At 42.1% G+C, this 19,329-nt stretch overlaps 1 protein-coding gene across 1 annotated transcript in view; it reads left to right on the plus strand.

Annotated features, from left to right (window-relative positions):
* Positions 1 to 1,307: 1,307 nt before the first annotated feature.
* CHRM3 (cholinergic receptor, muscarinic 3) overlaps positions 1,308 to 19,329 on the plus strand; it is a 528,952-nt gene continuing 510,930 nt past the window's right edge. The window contains exon 1 of the transcript XR_001003275.1: positions 1,308 to 1,969. The gene's annotated coding sequence lies outside the window, so the exon portion shown is untranslated. The remainder of the gene's footprint in view (positions 1,970 to 19,329) is intronic.

A 19,329-nucleotide genomic window follows, 5' to 3' on the forward strand; every position in this document is an offset into this window, starting at 1 on the left:
TATCCCAATAAAATTGCTACAATATTGATATTATTATTACTATTCTAGTATCCTGGATGCAATTTACCTAAGCCTGGATATTTAAATGAATTTAAATAGTCACATGCTTTCTCACTAGCTATTTTCCCATCATGATCTCAATCCTCTCTACACAAAGTTTAGTCGCTTCTCTCCTAAAGATTGTTCTACCTAGAGGAGAATATAGAGTCATAAAGGAATGAGTATACTGGTGTTTCTCTAATCTCTTAACATTACTTAATTTTTCAAAGAGCTCTGTCTTTTTCCTATTTATCTTCTTGTTCCAAATAGAATTAAAATCACTTGCTGCCTTTAATATTGTTAAATATTTCACTTCATACTATGCCTCAATTTCTTGCTTTTTTTTCCTTCTATCTTCCTCCTTCCTTCCTTTTCATTATTTTCTTCTTTTTCAGTTGTCATTGTTATGCTTGTCCTTTCCTGTGAGATTCCCCTGTCATCTTTCCTTACATGTTTTTTAAACAAAACCTCTAGAGTGCCCTGGGACAGCCTCACTGAGATCTTTGCAACTTTAGTATCTCTCCACTTTTTCCTTATATAGTTAGCTGGCAGTACTACATAATAACCTATTCTCTCTCTCTCTCTCTCTCTCTCTCTCTCTCTCTCTGTCTTAGATTTTCACTCCTCTTGAGCTTTAAAAGCCTGGCTAGCAAGATTATACCTTTCATTTTATTTTCTGATTTAAACAAGTGTGTGTGTGTGTGTGTGTGTTTGCGCGTGCACGTCAGTGTCTTCTTCATGGATGCTTGTCTCATTTTCTCCCAGGGAGGGAAAAGTCAAGTCGTCCCCTACTACACTGCTCTGCAGAAAGAGACTCACTAAATGTCAAAAAGGAGATTCACCAGACTGTTCCCTAGAGAAAGGCTTGCCACGGACTCGTATATTGTAACTGAGCTGAAGTTCATTCATCGACAAGTGGTGCCCAAGGAATCGAATTCCTTCCAGTCCTTCTAAGCAGTCCAGGGAAACCAATTCAAAAGCGAACACACCACCGCTAACTGACCGGCAAAATCTATCCTTGAAGCGCCGCGGGAGGCACAATTTGGGAACAGGTGAGGCCATGCTGGGTGGGTGAGGCCCTCGTCTCTCCTGCTTGGGGTCCCGCTTTCAGTCATCCCACCCCAGGAGTACGCTGGGATCTCCTCGCCCCCTGCCAGGCGGAGAACGCGGAGCCCAGCGGGCACGCGGGAGTGGAACTAGGCGCCAGCAGGGCAACTGAGCATGCTCAGAAGCCGGGCAGGTTTGGGTCTCAAGCAGGCAGCCTGTGCATTACACCAGCTCTCGCAGTCCGGGGAGGAGGAGGAGCAGGAGGAACGCGAGGAGGAAGGAGAGGAGGAGCGGCCAGCAGTAGCCACGACCGCCGCCACCAGGCAGAGGAAGAGTTCGTGGGAAGGAAAAGACCCTCCTCCCCCTCGGAGCCCCTTCTATCTGCTTTTGGAGAAAGGGAATACACGATAAAGAGGGAGACGGAAAAAAGAGAAAAAGTGAGGCGGGAGACAGAGGGAAAAGGGCGTGAACAGAAAGGGCCGGAGCGTGCAGGGGAGCCCAGGGCGCGGGGGCGGCACTGCCGAGCCGGGAGCGCTGCCGCTTGGGCAGGTGCCGCGGCCGCTGCCCGGAGGCGGCATGTGACGCGCGGCCACAGCTGCCCGCGGGCGGAGCGCTCTCAGACTCCGGAGCGCACACCGCGGAGCCATCGGTGCCTTCGCGGATCCCCAGGCTCCTCGTCAGTCCGCCGGGGCGGCAGCAGCGCTTCTGGGAAGACGGGTAATGAACCGAAGGGCAGCTCCTGGCAGGGGCGCGCGATCCTAAGGACAGTCGCTACCTGAACGCTGAGCCGGAGGAGACGAAGGGACCGTGCAGCGGACGCCACCCGCGCACGGGGCGGGCGCGGAGACCGGCGTGGGACAGCCACCTGGAGCGCAGCTGCCAGGTAGGGACGGCGCCCGCCACCCAGGCGCTGGGCAGAGCGGGTGGCGGTAGCGGCTGACCTGGTTTCTTGCCTTATCTCGTTGTGAAAAGAGGAAAAAGTTTTCGGCGCGGGTAGGATAGGTCTTGTGTTTGGAGTTCAAAGATGGAACTGGGGAGGGACGAGAGAGGCTGTTGATTTGGGGAAGATGGGGGCACTTGAATTCTGACAGCGCGATCTGGTGCGGAGTTGGAGTTCTGGGACTGAGGGTGGGGAATGCCCGGTGGCACCCAAGTGCCCCGAAAGGGACGGGAATCATGCGAGAGGTGGCCAGGAGAGAGCCGGGGACGCCCCACCCCACTCTCCCTCGCTTCGGTTCTCTCTTCCCCAGTGCCGGATCTGAGGTTCCAAAGTGCCGGAGCGTGAGGAGCTACTGGGCTCGGGGTGTTTGTGAGCACACTCGTGTGTTGAGCGTCTGTCTCCCATCTCCCCATTTGGTTTCCTGTCATTTCTTTCTAAGAAGGCTAAAGCTGGCACTCGCCAACCTCGCAGTGGGGCCGCAAGTTCGGATTGCATTTCAGGGGGCGAAAAGGCAAATTTGGCACTTCGAGTAACACTTGGGAGAAGGCACCTAGCCTAGTGCGCATCTTTACTGACCCGGGGAGAGTCCACACTGGCAAGGCAGCGGCCGCTGGACTGCACCGTTTCTCCTCTTTGGAACACTTTCTCAGAATTGCCTCCTAACAGCGCGGTTAATTTCTGCGTGTTTTTAAACGGCGGGGGCGGGTGGACAGTTGACTCCAGCAGCAGAATTCACTTGTCTACTTCGCAGTGTGCGTGTTGAAATTGAGATCCTGTTCTGCATGCTTGTGCGTGTGTCCGACTCTCCTTGCACGCATTTGGAAGTGGTAGAGGCAGCAGAGATTCGGGAACTGTATCCATATGGACAGATTTCAAGAATGCAAACCTTCATTTGTCTGCAAGTGTTACTGGAACCTGTCCAAAGGCTGCAAGGATATGTCCCCTCGATCCCTGACCGTGTCCATGTTTGCAATGTGAAAGGACGGCCCTCTTTAGGACAGAAATGTATTTATCAAAGCGATGTGTGGTTAAGAACACTGGTTATTTCACAATATGCTTTGCACAGACTTTTCCTCTCTCTCTTGCTCTCTGAGTTCCAAGACAGATAACCTGTCCCCTCCCCCCATTTTGACCTTTGTAGGTTACTATTTGAAAAATAATTTTTAACTGGGTGCAGTGATTATATAGTCCAGATAATTTCATATTGTGAGATCGTTATATTGCATGAACCATTCATCATTATTTCCTGTGTTTAAAACAATGCCCGTGTATTTACTTAAGAGAGACTATGTATAAGAACCTGTAGTTCAGAAAGGGGAAAGGTAGGCCTAGAGCAGATACCTGCATACAGGCAGTATTGTAGTGGTACCAGGTTAACAAAAGACTAAGGTATTTCTGTTCCAAATATTGTGGGATAAATGAGGTGTTGGGTGCACCCTCTTGTTATAAGAGCTGATATTCCGAAGTTTACATGTGCAAGGAACATGCCTGCTTCTTCAGTGTGCATTCCAACATGCCACAGAAATGTGGTTTACATCATACCTTCGCTGCCGAGTAGTCTATTTTTAGATTTTGTTTACATGGTTTGTCTCAATTAGCTTAATACATAATTAGCTATTGTTGGGCTAGAAAGCACAGCATTTTTGTAGTGGTTTCCATATGGAAATATAACATTCGCTTTAATACTAATTTAAAAATAATGACATTGCCGGTCTGATTTAGAATGTTTCTCTAGGTTGGGGGGTATTATGAGATTGAACGTAGCATGAAAATAGCAGTGTCGAGATATTGTTTTCTAAATAGCGTTGGGTCATTATTCAAATGAACTCGATAGTTGAAAAAGAAAATGAGATAAAAAGTAGACTTTGAAAAATCTTTATAAATTTTCTGTGTGGAAAATTATTGTAAGAGAAAAGTGTAATTTGGGAAAAGGAGCAAGTGTGGAATTGGTCAAGTTTTAAAGTAAGAACAAGTGTTATAATGAGTAGTTCTGTATTAAACCTACATTTAAGCTTATTTAGGAAACTTTGCTTCAAAATTTAGAGAAATCTATGATGAATATTCAGTACCCTATTTTTATTCTGGGGTAGGGGGAAGTAAAATGTCACTTCAAAGTATTATTTACTTTTGAAGATTACTTAGGAATGTGTAAAAGTTCTTTAGAGTGTACCTTCTCATTTTTTCCTTATAAAGACAAATGATTTATTTTCTTAACAAAGAAAATGGGTTATTTTAAATTAGAGTATTTAAAATATGAAGTTCTTTTAATGATATTTTAGCCTATAATTGCAGGCAACCTGTTGAAAGTGAGCATAGAAAAAATGTGAAATTGGCAGACATAGAATTTCTTAGATTCACACTTGTAAATTGAATAGACAGAAAGTTAAATGATACGGTTAGAAGCAAAGTTGCCCCATGTATTTGTAAATTATAAAGTAATTCTTTTTTTCAGATTTTTAGTTAAAATCTCTGTCATTTTCCCAGCCAACACATTGTTCTTGCCTAATAAGTTTGTTAACATTGGCAGGCTCAGTTGCTTACTGCTAAATGGCCTGGACGATTCCAGTGTGACTATTAAGAAATTGGGTCTTGTTTGCAGTGCCGGGAAGTTTATACTGGGAGCAGCTGTGGTGTAGTGGCACTTTAGATAAGAGATGAATGAGCCATGAATCATATGAAGATGGAGACTCTGATCAGTATGCAGAGACATGTGTCTGTCCTTCACTTATGGAACCTGATTTTATATCATACGATGACTAACAGCATTATCCTCACTGTGATCTCGGAGGATCAGTGAGTAACTCGAGATGTCGTCTTTTATGTTTGTGAATTTAAAATGTATCCTCCTTACATAAGACTATTGTAAAAGGTGTCTGTGAGCCTAATAAAATTTTAATCAAATCCCTCTACCATGTTTACTTTTGAAAGTTAATCGGCGTAATAAAATGTGCCTTGATGCTTAATTGTTGAATATAGTGTTTTCCTAGATGCAATATATTTTCATCTATAAAATTCAGCAAGTCCAGCCGAAGCCCTGTTCTGAAAAATTACTAGCCTTTCAGAACTTTGGAATAAAATTTTAACATCAATGGAAAGTTTTGATTTTATGAAGAGATAATCTGATGTATATGACAGGAGGCAAAATCAGTCAAATTGGAAGTTTGTTTCTGGGATCTGAAAGGCCCTATCTTCTCCATTAGGGAAGATATCTTTGTTCAGATCAAATACTAAGCAGACTCTTTCTTCAAATCACTCATCACTACATTGCTGCCTCTGCCCGCTCTCTACAGAGAGGATGTGCAGGTGTGAAAGACCTCCCCCACTTCTTTTTCTTTTTCTTTTTTTTTCTTTTGAGACGGAGTCTCACTCTGTTGCCCAGGCTAGAGTGCAGTGGCGTGATTTTGGCTCACTGCAACCTCCGCCTCCCGGGTTCAAGCAATTCTCTGCCTCATGAAAGGCTTCCCTTTTCATTAGTGAACCTAGCACCTGGAGAGCTCTGTTAGCCTGCTACCTTCCCTTAGCAGTTGCATGCCCCAGAGAGTACAGATCTCCATTAGTGTTGTCTTCAACTCAAGAAATAAAAATAATTTTGGTCTGGGCACAGTGGCTCGTGCCAGTAATGGCAGTACTTTGGGAGGCCAAGGCAGGAGGATTACATGAGGCAAGGAATTTAAGAACAGCCTGGGCAACATAGCCAGACCCTATCTCTACAAAAGAAGTAAAAACTTAGCCAGGCATGGTGGCGTGCACCTGTATTCCCAGCTACTAAGGAGGATGCAGTGGGAAGATAGCTTGAATGCAGAAGTTCGAGGATGCAGTGAGTTAGGATCATGCCACTGCCCTCCAGCCTGTATGACAGACTGAGACTCTGTCTCTAAGTAATCATCATCATAATAGTAATTTTGGTTTGGTGAAGCAATTGAAAACATTAAGTCATAGTGTGGCTCATATGATAACTGTGTGGCCTCAAGCATTTCATTCCCCACTGTACACTTGGGGACCATAGTAGTTGCCCTGTCCATACCATGGATTGATTTTGAGGATCCAATGCGTGTGGATGTGCTTTCTGAACAAACTCTGAAATGCAGTGCTTGACTGGAACCCAGAGTCCCCTCAGTACCCCATGATGGACAGCACTGAGTGCCAGTATGTAGTGGCCCTCTGGCTCAGTTTTTAGCTTATGTATTGTTTTCTATCCAGAAGTTTTGGCAGCTTGCAGATTCTCCTAGCCTCTGGCAGGCTCTCCTGTTTAGGCTGGCGATCTGCATTCTCCCACCTGTTGGAACTTCCCGCTCATCCCCTCCTGAAGGCCAAGGACTCTGGCCGACATGTACCTTCTTAGCTTCCTCTGCTGAGGCTGCAGCTGCAGCTTGTCACATTGACACAGACCCAGGGTTCAGTAGTGATGACAGGAAGTCAACAGAAGGAATATTCTGAGCCCCTGCCAGCTTCTCACCAATTGTGCCAGTTCATCCTGAAACCAACCGGAATATGAACACTTTGAGAAAAACGATGGTGGTCAAAAATGAAAAACAAAAAACAATTTGACAAACAGTAGCTGGCAGATGCACTGTGGGCTTTGAGACCTTCCCTTTCCAAGCCTGCTCTGCATGGGACTTGGGAGACTGGCCCTTCTGATTCTACAACCAGTGCAGAGTCTGCCCTAACCCTAGTGAGCTCTAGCAATTCCCATGCCCCCCTCACCTCAGTTTCTCTAACTCCTGTCATATTTACCATTTCATAGGACTAGGATTTTATGGAGCTTTCAATTTTCACTTTTAGTACTGGATTTAATGTCTGACCTGGGAAGATTTTAACTATGACCTTGACAGTTAGCCTCGCCTTGCCAAGAACTTCTCTCCAGGAGCAAGACCCCTTTCTTTCTATCCTGTCTCTGATTCAATCTCAATGTGACAAACCCTTGGACCTAAGGCACAGCTCCTCTCCGATGGCACATCATTTCCGTCTGAGACTTGTACTGCCCAGTTCCACTTGACAAATAAATTCTCCTTGTCTGTCATTGTTGGCAAGATCAAATCTCAGTTCTCCACACCTCTCCCAAGCAATGTAATTTGAGTGGCTGACTATCCACTGCAGAATTAATCCTTCATTAGGTCATTTGTTCTAGCCCAGCCCTAGCCTGCTTCCTGTCCCCACTGTTCCCTTGAAATTTGGCATGTCAGCTGAGCCAAGACATCATCTACCTTCTGTCACCTCTAGCACAGGAAGTGGTGCTAATATAGACATCCTGGTTCAGGCAGGATATCCGCCAAGTACTGCTGTTCAGATAGAATTCAGGTGAGTCTAAACCAAGGTAAAATACTTTCAGCCTGATTTGGAGAGAGTCCCCAGAGAGAGGGGCTACCAAGTGTGTACCTCACTGCATTTATGGCTGAGAAGTGTTTTGATGTTCTTACATATATTTATTATTATCCTTTAAGTTCTAGGGTACATGTGCCCAATGTGCAGGTTTGTTACATATGTATAGATGTGCCATGTTGGTGTGCTGCACCCATTAACTCGTCGTTTACATTAGGTATATCTCCTAATGCTATCCCTTCCCCCTCCCCTACCCCACAACAGGCCCCAGTATGTGATGTTCCCCTTCCTGTGTCCAAGTGTTTTCAATGTTCAATTCCCACCTGTGAGTGAGAACATGCGGTGTTTGATTTTTACTGAAGGCTTCTAATTTATCACAGGTAGCTATGGCTGTAGACGTAGATACATATAAAAATATTCTGTCACTAAACTGTAGGAAAAAGGAGGTGCTGATAGCCTTTGTCTACACTTTGTAAGACTTGTCACTTTGGAGTGTATTTCTCCCACTAGAATTGCCCATGGGATCCAGACTGGAGAGAAACCCGGTTACTGTTAACTATTAATACATACAGGCCAATTCTTGCCCACAGCCATTTGGCATTCCATTGAACTAGCTCTCACTTTCATTGAACCCTAATCCAGTGGTATTTTATAGACTCAGAATCCACATAAATTTTGGCTGAGCATGGTGGCATACACCTGTAGTCCCAGGTACTCAGGAGGCTGAGGCAGGAAGATCACTCGAGGCCAGGAGTTCAAGGTTATAATGCACTATGATTGAACCTGTGGATAGCCACTGTACTGCAGCCTGGACAACATAGCAAGACCCCATCTCTTCAACATAGCAAAGAAAGAAGAATCCATATAAATATTAAATATTACTGGGTTTTTGGCTTCATATTGACAATATATTTGATGATTACATTTAAATATATATGCATAGTCATTTAAAAATGTTATTGAACACAGTCTTTTTTTGTGATTTTTCAATTTTCTTGGTGCAAAATAGTCTAAAAGCACAACTTCTGTTGTGGGAGGTCTCTCAAACGATTTACATTGAAAAGAAATTCTCATGCTTGAAATAGACATGATGATCCTCCTGCCATGTTTCCTGTGCTTTCTCACATGCCCAATAACACATGCCACATGCAGTAGCTTGTGTGAAGTGAGAGATGATGGGAATCTGGAATGGCCATGATGTTTCTTTATATGGAGTCCTCCCTTCTTCTCTCCTCACCCCAGATCCTTCCCATCACGCAAGGACCAGCCAAATTCTTCCAGATTTCCTTGAGCGCAGCTATCATTCTGTTTACCCTGTGATTAATTATTTTAAATCCCCCCATTCATTTGAATTTAGAAACTGAAAATCGTTCTGACTAAACAGCTACAAGTCACTTCCCTCTACTCTGAATACTAGTGGCACTTACCATTTTTAATATAAAATTTGATGCTCAAGGATAACCCAGGTAGTATGTATTTTGATTCTCTCCAAAGAAGTTACCTTCATGAGAGTATATAAGTAAATATATAATAAATACATGCTTGAGTAGAATGAGTAAATGACTCAATCACTCCATCTATCTACCTATCAATTATCTATCTCTTTGTATCTAATCCACCTATGTTCATTTACATAGGAGTTGTATATACATCTGTTATCACACCTTTCATGTCAGTATCATCTAATGTGCCAGGTACCATGGACGTTCTGTTTTGGATACACAGTAAGTCAAGGGCTCTGCTTTTCAGGAGCATATGATCAATGTGAGTATAGCTAAACAAATCGGGGTTGGAAGGGGATGTTAGATGTTGCATGAATTTCTTAGGTTTTAAAACAGAAGTTTATTCTTTCACAATTCTGGAAGCCAGAAGTCTGAAATCAAGGTGTTGGCAAGACTGCAGTTCCTCTAAAGATCCTAGGGGAGAATCCTTCCTTTCTTCCTTCAGCTCCTGGTGGCTATCTGCGTTCGTTGACTTGTGAGCACATCATTCCAATCTCTGCTTCTGTGGTCACGCCGGCTCCTCCACCTCTTTCATTGTCTTCTCCTGTATATGCCTGTCTTATAAGGATATGTGTGATTGCAGTGAAGGCCCACCCAGAAAATCTAGGATAAGCTCCTCCTTTCAAGAGCCTTAACTTCATCACATCTTTTGTCACACAAGGTAATCACAGAACCTGGGGATTAGGAGGTGGGCATATCTTTTGGAAGGACCACCATTCAGACCATTGCAGGTGTCATTAATGAGCAACTTTTGGCTTTGGACCTCTCTCTTGTGTTACACTGTGCAGTCTGTGTGTTTGAGACATTAACACTCACCAGAGGTCATTCCATTTTCACAGAGCAGTGAGACGCAGGTCCTCTTTATATTGAGCCAAAAATCTAATTCTCATTGTGCTTGTTTGCCTTCTTAATAATTCTGAGAATTATAACGAGAACACTTCTGATCTTTCTTCCATAAGAAAATCTTTAAAGTTGAAAAGTTTAAAGTTATTTCAACCTGGTCCTATGTGCCGCTTCTAAATTTTCATGATCTTTCTTGACCTTTTCAGTTACACTCACTGAACAGCAATCACACTACCCTAATCTCACTATCTTCTGACTTGAAATCTTTTGACTCCTCTCATCCACCTTCATGAGGTTTATAGCAATGACTTTTCCAAAAGTCACCTGTAACCTCTTAGTCATAAAACGGGTAGCCCTTCCTTGTCCGTCCTGGTTGATCTCTTAGCAACAGCTTTAAAATCCCTTAATTTTCGGAGAATTATACCTCCCTAGCTCTCTTCTCTCCTCTGGTTCTTTTCTCTCCTTCCTGTTCCCCACCCCCATCTTCTGCAGAGTGTAGAGCTCTCCAGCAGTTTCTCCCTAGTTGACTCCCATACTCTTCCCCTGCCTCTCCTCTCATACCTGCCTCTGTCTTCATGGTTTCCAATACCCTTTCCATGTGGGTCACACTCATTTGCTCATCTCCAAGCCTCACTTGGCTTCAGTAAGGAGATTTCCATGTGCTTGCTGGATAGCACAGCCTTCACCTCCTTCTTCCTCATCCTGTTCCCCTCCTGGGGTTCCTATTTCTATGAATAGCATGACCATCCTACAGCTCAAACGCTATGAATAAATCAAGTAATCTTGATTTATTCTCTTCCCTCACCTCCCACATGTAGCTAGGTACCAAATTCTAATGATTCAACCAAGTAAGATCTCAACCTTCTTGGCTACTTTCTCCTCCTGCTGTCAATATCTTAATTCATCATTTCTGCAACTTTAATGTGCATTCAGATCACATTGGGATCTTGATAAAATGCAGACTCTGATCCATGAGGTCTGGGTTGGGCCTGAAAATCTGCATTCCTAACCAGCCTTCAGGCGATGCAGATACTGCTTATCTGTGCTTGGACCACACTGAGAAGAAAGGCTTTAAGTTATAGCTTTATATCTTTTCTTAGTCTCTGAGCTTCCCAGATTATCTCATTGACCATATTACTGCCTTTGGTCCATTTTATACAGATTACTTTTATTGAAGACCAAATGTGATCATCTTTCTCCCACCCTCAAACACCTTCTTTGACATCCCCTTCCGTTACCTGTTGAATAAAGACTAAACGTCTCTCATCAGCTTCACCCTATTTCACGGCTTGGGTTTGCATTTTGAGTTCAGTCTCAAGTCTCAAGGTCGCCCTTCACTTTACCCTGGTACTTGCTGTTGCAGGTATCCTCATCCTCTGCCATGTTCTCTTGTTGTGTGGGATGCCCTTTCTGCCACATCATCAGGGGTCCAAATTTTAGCAATTTTCCCAGGACCACTTGAAATGAATTCATCTTCTATTACTCTATCAGAATCTCACTTTTATCCCTGATTTCATTCACTCTTGGTTTTCAGGTGTGTGTGCGTCATACATTGTTTCAAATAGCAAACTGTGAACTCCTTGAAAGATGCTCTTTTGTTGGTCTTTGACAGCCTTCAAGTATCTAGTGCAGAGTCTTCTTCATAAAATGCTTAATATTCATGTTCATATATAAAATATGTAAATAGGCATAGTGACTAACTTTGGAAGGCTGAGATGGGAGGATTGTTTGAGGCCAGAAGTTCAAGACCAACCTGGGCAACTTAGCAAGAACACATCTCTACAAAACTTATTAAAAATCAGCTGAGTTTGGTGGTGCACCTGCCTGTAGTCTCAGCTACTTGGGAGGCTGAGGCAAGGAGGATCGCTTGAGCCCATGGGTTCAAAGCAGCAGTGAGCTGTGATGGTGCCACCACACTCCAGCCTGGGCAACAGAGCGAGATCCTGTCTCGAAAAAAGTAAATATAATGTTTTTTTCTCCTTATAAAAGTAATATATGTGATACAAAAATTCAAACATTATGGAAATATATATCAAAAGTAAAAGTCCACCATAACTCAATGCCCCCAAAGACAACTATGGTTAACAGTTTGATGCCACGACAGGTTGCCTCTGATATTTTTCTATACATATTCTAACATTTACTCTATACAAAACTGGGATAATAATAGACCCTGGCAACTTGACTTTAAATGTAAATCTATCTCCCTCTTCTTAAAATCTGCAACTTATTCCAAAAGATTGACTGATTTAACTGCATAAAAATCAATCTGCTTAAAATGGCCTAGCAATGTAGAAATATGTTTCCTTTGAATTTCTGATCACTTAAGTATGTCTTTATTCAGCAGTTTCTCTCTCTGCTCCTCAGATTGTGCTAGACTTTGGATTTGTAACAGTAAGACACAAATACTACCCCGGAAGTTCCAAGCTATACTTATGTCTTTAGGCTAATGTTGAGTGATGAACTGCTGGTGAGGTAGTAGTAATCATTGATCTTTGATGCCAAGTTAAAATTGTCATGTTTGATGACATGCACTCTCAGATTGCTGAGTTTTATACTGAAATGTAAGTTTTCAAATTCTTTTTTTTTTTTTTTTGCGACGGAGTCTCACTCTGTCGCCCGGGCTGGAGTGCAGTGGCCGGATCTCAGCTCACTGCAAGCTCCGCCTCCCGGGTTTACGCCATTCTCCTGCCTCAGCCTCCGGAGTAGCTGGGACTACAGGCGCCCGCCACCTCGCCCGGCTAGTTTTTTTTGTACTTTTTAGTAGAGACGGGGTTTCACCCTGTTAGCCAGGATGGTCTCGATCTCCTGACCTCGTGATCCGCCCGTCTCGGCCTCCCAAAGTGCTGGGATTACAGGCTTGAGCCACAGCGCCCGGCCAGTTTTCAAATTCTTTAGCACCATAAAGAATAGATGACTCATTTCAAATTCTGAACGTATACATATCTATCTATCATCTAACACATATGTATAGGTATATTACTTTTTATTCCATGAATGAATATAAATTTGAAATAAAAATATAGAAAATGTTGTGGCCGAGTGTGGTGGCTCATGCCTGTAATCCCAGCACTTTGGGGGGCTGAGATGGGCAGATCACTAGGTCAGGAGATCAAGACCATCCTGGCTAACATGGTGAAACCCCGTCTCTCCTAAAAATACAAAAAAAGTAGCCAGGCGAGCTGGCATGTGTGTGTAGTCCCAGCTACTCCGAGGCTGAGGCAAGAGAATCGCTTGAACCCGGGAGACGGAGGTTGCAGTGAGCTGAGATCATGCCACTGCACTCCAATCTGGGCAACAGAGCGAGACTCTGTTTTAAATATATATATATATATATATTTATATACAAACATATAAAAATATATATTTCTATATATATAGAAAATGTTGTAAAAGATATGCCAAAAATTTTAGTGTATTTAATAAAGCTACAATTTAGGAAGAAGCCGTGTGAAAAACCAAAGGAAAATGTCATGGGGGCTGTGTGTTAGAATGCCAGTAATTGGGGGCAAACAATAAGGCGTTTGTTGACCAGAAAATTTTTTGAGAAGTAAACATCAATATTCCCTTTGGAATTTTGGAGAGATGAGTCTTCATAATGATGAATGTTTGTTACTGATACCATATTTGTCATTTAAAAGATAATTCTGTTGTGAAACTCAGGAAGGTCATTTTCTTGGGTAGAGGGAGGACAGGAGTACGTTTGAGGAACCTAGAGATGTCAGCAAAGGAGACTATATCTTATGGAGAGAAACTTAAAAGTAGAAGGTAAGACAATAAAAGCTACAGCTTTGAATCAATAGGAGACTTTTGCAGTCTGGGTTAGTGAAATTACATAAAGAGCTTTTTTTTTTTGAGACCGAGTTTTGCTCTTTTGCCCAGGCTGGAGCGCAATGGCACCATCTTGTCCCACTGCAACCTCCGCCTCCCCAGGTTCAAGCAATTCTCCTGCTTCAACCTCCCAGGTAGCTGGGATTATAGGCATGCACTTCCATACCTGGCTAAGTTTTGTATTCTTGGTAGAAATGGAGTTTTGCCATGTTGATCAGGCTGGTCTCAAACTCTTGATCTCAAGTGATCTGACCCCCTCAGCCTCCCAAAAAGTGCTAATATTATAGACATGAGCCACCATACTCGGCCAATATAAAGAATATTTCTACGTCTTCTATCAAACCCCTGAAAATGTTGTTCCTCGGTACAGTTAATATGTCTCCCATGTGGTACTGTGTGTTTTCTGCAGTTTAATACAAGTGAAAATGGAACCTCCTTTGGAATAATAAGAGCAATTATCTGACAATAAAATTAAGCCGTCTTTATTTCATTTTTGCATTGGCTGCTGGGAAACTTAGACCTAAAAATAACGTTCAATCTCAGTGGCCAGTGTTGCTTGGTTTTTCTGTATGACTTCCCTTTTGTTCTAGGATTTTTTTAAACTTCCAGTTTTAATATAAGCATTCTCGGATTCTCTTTGGAAAGTAAGCAGGATATAACTTGGAAATGTATAGTCTAAAATTATACCCACAAAAAAAGCCCATATATTAAGGTAACAAAAAAGGAAGTGAATACTTTGAAAGCAGATTAAAAGAGACAAAGTAATATGTTGGAACCGAGGTCTCTTTGAAGGTCTGAAAACCTCAGGAACCACCATGGGCAAAGAAAGTCACTTTTAGCTAATGCAAGATATCCTGAAGAAAGAACGGGTAACGATCATGATGACGATGATGGCTGTTGATAATTTTAATGAATTATATTAAATAATGAATTATAAGGCTTCAGATTTTCAGACAATATCTCATTGAATCAACAGCCCTCTTTTTTCATGTATAGTTGACAATTAAACCTTATATATATTTATGGCGTACAGTGTAATGCTTTGATATCGTGGTACTTTGTGAAATGATTACATCAGACTAATTAATATATCCATAACCTCTGATTTTTTATATTTTTTATTTTTATTTTTTGCTGTGAGAACATTATAAGATCTATTCTCTTAACAGTTATCAAGTGTTCGTTACCATTAACCATAGTTGTCATTGTGTTGTACAATAAATCTCTCAAACTTATTCATCCTAACTGAAACTTTGTACCTTTTGATCAACATCTCCCCAACCATCACCCCTTCCCTGTCCCTGTTGGGAACCCCCATTCTACTCTTCATCTGTAAGTTTTTGGGATTCTGCATGTCAGTGAGAACATGCCGCATTTGTCTTTCTGTGCCTGACTCATTTCACTTAACACAATGTCCTCCAAGTCCAACCATTTCATTGCAGAAGGAGAATTTTCTTCTTTTATAAGGGTGAATGATGTCTATTGTGTGTATATACCACATTTTCTTTCTCCATTCTTCTGTTGATCAACACTTAGTTTGGTTCCATATTTTGGCTATTATGAATAGTGCTGGAGTGAATATGGGAGTGCCGATATCTCCTTGACATATTGATTTCAGTTCCTTTGAATGTATACCCAGTAGTGGGATTGCTGGATCCTATGGAGTTTTATTTATTTATTTGTATTTTATTTTATTTTACTTTTTTGAGATGGAGTCTCGCTCTGTCACCAGGCTGGAAAGCAACGGCATGATCTTGGCTCACTGCAACCTCCGTCTCCTGGTTCAAGTGATTCTTCTACTTCAGCCTCCCAAGTAGCTGGGATTACAGGTGCCTGCCACCATGCCCGGCTAATTTTTGTATTATGAGAGACGGGGTTTCGTCATGTTGGCCAGGCTGGTCTCAAACTCCTGGCCTTAAGTGATCTGCCCACCTTGGCCTTCAAAAATGTTGGGATTACAGGTGTGAGCCAGTGTGCCTGGCCACTAGTTTTATTTGTATATACCTCTTGGCCATTCGTATGTTTTATTTTGAGAAATCTCTGTTCACATCTTTTGCCTATTTTTTAATCAGATTATTTTCTTTTTTTCTAGAGTCTTTTGACTTCCTTATATGCTCTGGTTATTAATCTCTTGTCAGATGGATAGTTTGCAAATATTTTCTCCCATATTTTAGGTTGCCTCTTCACTTTATTTTTTCCTTTGCCATGCAGAAATGTTTTCTCTTGATATAATCCCATTTGTCTAGTTTTGCTTTGGTTGCCTGTGCTTTTGAGATCTTACCCAAGAGGTCTTTGCTGAGACTAATGTTCTAAACATTTTCCCAGTGTTTTCCTCTGGTGGTTTCAGAGTTTTGGGTTTTAAATTTAAGTCTTTAATCCAATTTGATACGATTTTTGTATTTGGTGTGAGATAAGATCCAATTTCATTCTTCTGCATGGGGATATCTAGTCCTCCCAACTGCATTTGTTGAAGAGTATCCTTTCTTCATTGTGTGTTTTTGGTATATTTGTTGAGGATCAGTTGATCATAAATACAAGGATTTATTTTTGGGCTCTTTATTCCATTCCATTGGTCTGTGTGTGTGTTTTTATGCCAATACCATGCAGTCAACAACCCTCTTTAAATAGAAATTGTTATTATTTTTTTATATATACATAAAAGGAAACTGAAACATACTGAGGACTTTCCTCAGTTTAAACAGCTAATGATGTCACAGAAGCTCAGTGAATCCAGGTTGTACCATGTTGCCTTTTATATAAAATGCATGCATATCTTTCTCATCAGAAGCAGGAACCAGGGAAAAAGAGAACAACCCAAGGGTCTAGGCTTGAAAAGAAAATCAGAAAGTTGATTCTGGGAGGAATTGAAACATTTCCACAGTCTTAGGGACAGGCCTAGCCCGTGTTAATCTACGGATGAAATACCGATTCTCAAGGGTGAAGCTACAACATCGAACCAGGCTGAATAAAGAAACTGGTATCTGGGTTTGAGGGCTGTGGCAAGTGAGACAGCCTGTGGCCCCTCTCCAGCTTCATCAAAAACAGAAATCTGTGCCCCACAACACTTTTCTACTGCACGCTCAGATCTTCTTCCTCCCACACTGGCACTCTCCATCCTGTTTCTCTGTAAGATATTTTCCTCTAACTATGGCACGTTTGACTTGACTTTCCTTAAAGCATACTTTTTCTTACCCTTGAAACTTTTCAAGTTACCATTCCGTATTTTCGTATTTTGTCTTCTCCTGATCCCAAAATTCTGTTTTCTCTCTCTCTCTCTTTTCTTTTTTTTTTTTTTTAGAGATGAAGTCTCTCTCTGTTGCCTGACTGGAGTGCAGTGGTGCGATCTCAGCTCATTGCAACCTCTACCTCCTGGGTTTAAGCAATTCTCCTGCCTCAGCCTCCTGAGTAGCTGGGACTACAGGCACACACCACCACGCCTAGCTAATTTTTTGTATTTTTAGTAGAGACGGGGTTTCACCATGTTGGCCAGGTTGGTCTCAATCTCTTGACCTCAGGCGATCCACCCTCTTTGGCCTCCCAAACTGCTGGGATTACAGGCATGAGCCACCATGCCTCGCAGACTTTGAAGGGATTTTTAAGATTATTTAATGGGGGCCTCTTATTTTATATTTGAGGATCCTGGAATCTGAAAAGGTTGAATGCCACACCCAAAGCTGCAAAACTCTAAGCCTGGATCTTCTGAGTCCATGTCTAAGTTTCTATGTAGACTCCTGCTAAGTCACTGCCTGGAGATGACCTGGCCTCTTTATTCACTCTTGTTATTTGCAGCTGCATTTATGGCATTTATGGCACCAAGTATTCGTAGAAACAGATCTCAAGCATGAAACCTCCTCCCAAGTGCTACATATCCATTTCTGGCCCTCTGTTAGACATTCCTGCAAAGAATATCCATCAGACACCTCTAATGTATGATTGGGACATTGGAACCCATCACCTTTCTCCAAAACATGCCATTCTTCCTATTTTTCCTATATGCATTGATTGCATCACAGTCTTCCTAGGAGAAGCAAGGATTCAGACTGGAATCCTTTTGAATGTTTACAAAGATACCTTCGCTCTTTACATGCAGCTCGTAAGTCCTGTCGAATTTTCCTAAACTGCATCACGTTAATTACTTGCCACCTGTTCTCACTATGATCTCCTCGATCCAGGTCTTTCCCATCATCTCCCCCTTAAGAGGCTCCAATAGCCTCTAACTTGTTCCCCTGCTTTCAGTCTCTTTTGGATTTTACTGTTCTGTAACAAGACCTACAATTTTACCTCCAGGTAACTTTTACTTCCATCTCCCTTTCCCCTCTCTGTCATGTCACTGTAGCCACATCAGCCTGTTTATGGTTCTTTGGATGTGACTCCATTGTCCTGCCTCTAGGTTTCTGTAGAAACCACACTTCCTGAAATTTCCTCTCCCTAGCTTGGCTGTAGCTGTCCTAAAAAGATTAGGAGGCCTGAATTCCTCAGGAAAATATAGTCATCCCTCAGTATCCAATGGGCATTAGCTCCAGGACCTCTATTGGATACCAAAATCACAGGATGCTCAAGTCTCTTGTATAAAACAGCACAGTATTTACATATAACCTATGCCTATCCTCCCATGTAATTTAAATCATCTCTAGATTACTTATAATACCTAATGCAGTGCCTACACATCACTTCATGTGAGTGGATTCAACATAGTACTGAGCACGAGGCAAATTCAAGTTTTGCTTTTTGGAACTTTGTGGATTTTTTTCTGGAATACTTTTGATGCGAGATTAGTTAAATTGACAGATGTGGAACCCACAGTTACAGAGGGCTGACTGTACATCTTTTTCAATCCCCACGCTTTTTTAGTATGTTATTCTCACATCTCTTATAACATTTACCATACTTATCTGCGTTCAAAGAAATTATGTAAATAACTCTCCTTTTTCTTTAGATTTTAAGCTTCTCATTGGGAGCCACCGATTATTTATTTCTCCATACACCTTGTAGACTTTACACCTTGTAGAAGCTCACTAAGTGGAATGATGCTTTAGGTCCCTGTGCAGGCAGAGATTTTTATGTTTTATTCACTGATCTATCCCAAGGGCCTGCTTGGCAAATAATAGACTTTCTTTAAGTATTTGTTGTTGAGTGAGTTCCTTGTTACTGTTCCCTTTGGGGGAGAAAAAGAAACATGAGTTTTAGCAGTCTTCAATGTACCTTGATAATAACAAAATAGTTTATCTATTAGTAAACAGTAAGCAGTTCCTGATGACTGATATGCAGAACATACTAGAATTTCTCCCATTGAGATTCAGAACTTCCCTTGCCTGGACCATTGTGTTTGTAGATACAGTGGTTACACTAGTGACCTTCACATTTTGAGAGGTGTAGTCTTTCAGACATCCTGGAAATTATGGTTCCTTTCACCAGCTAATTTCTAATGGCAAGTATTTTCCGAGTAGTCATTATTGGTTGATCATCAGATGCCACAAGTAGCAAGCTCTCTTGAAGGTTTTTGTAACCACTGGAAAGCTTTCAATCACAGGGACTTGGAAGGGTGATCGTGTGTGGCCCAGGATTGTATGCATCATAATCATATGGGATGTCTGCTAAAGATTCGACCTTGGGGATTGAAACCAGACCAGCTGAATAAAAATGGGGACAGCGTCTGTTGTTCCACATTCTAAACACTGTACCTCAGATAGTATTTCTGCTTGCTAAATTTTAAGATCCATTTCAGAAGGAGGGATAGAGAGAGACAGAGAGAGAGAGAGAGAGAGAGACTGGGCACAGTGGCTCACGCTTGTAATCCCAGCACTTTTG

The sequence above is a fragment of the Colobus angolensis genome, unplaced genomic scaffold, assembly GCF_000951035.1.
Source record: "Colobus angolensis palliatus isolate OR3802 unplaced genomic scaffold, Cang.pa_1.0 Scaffold40, whole genome shotgun sequence".
Taxonomy (NCBI): Eukaryota; Metazoa; Chordata; class Mammalia; order Primates; family Cercopithecidae; genus Colobus; species Colobus angolensis.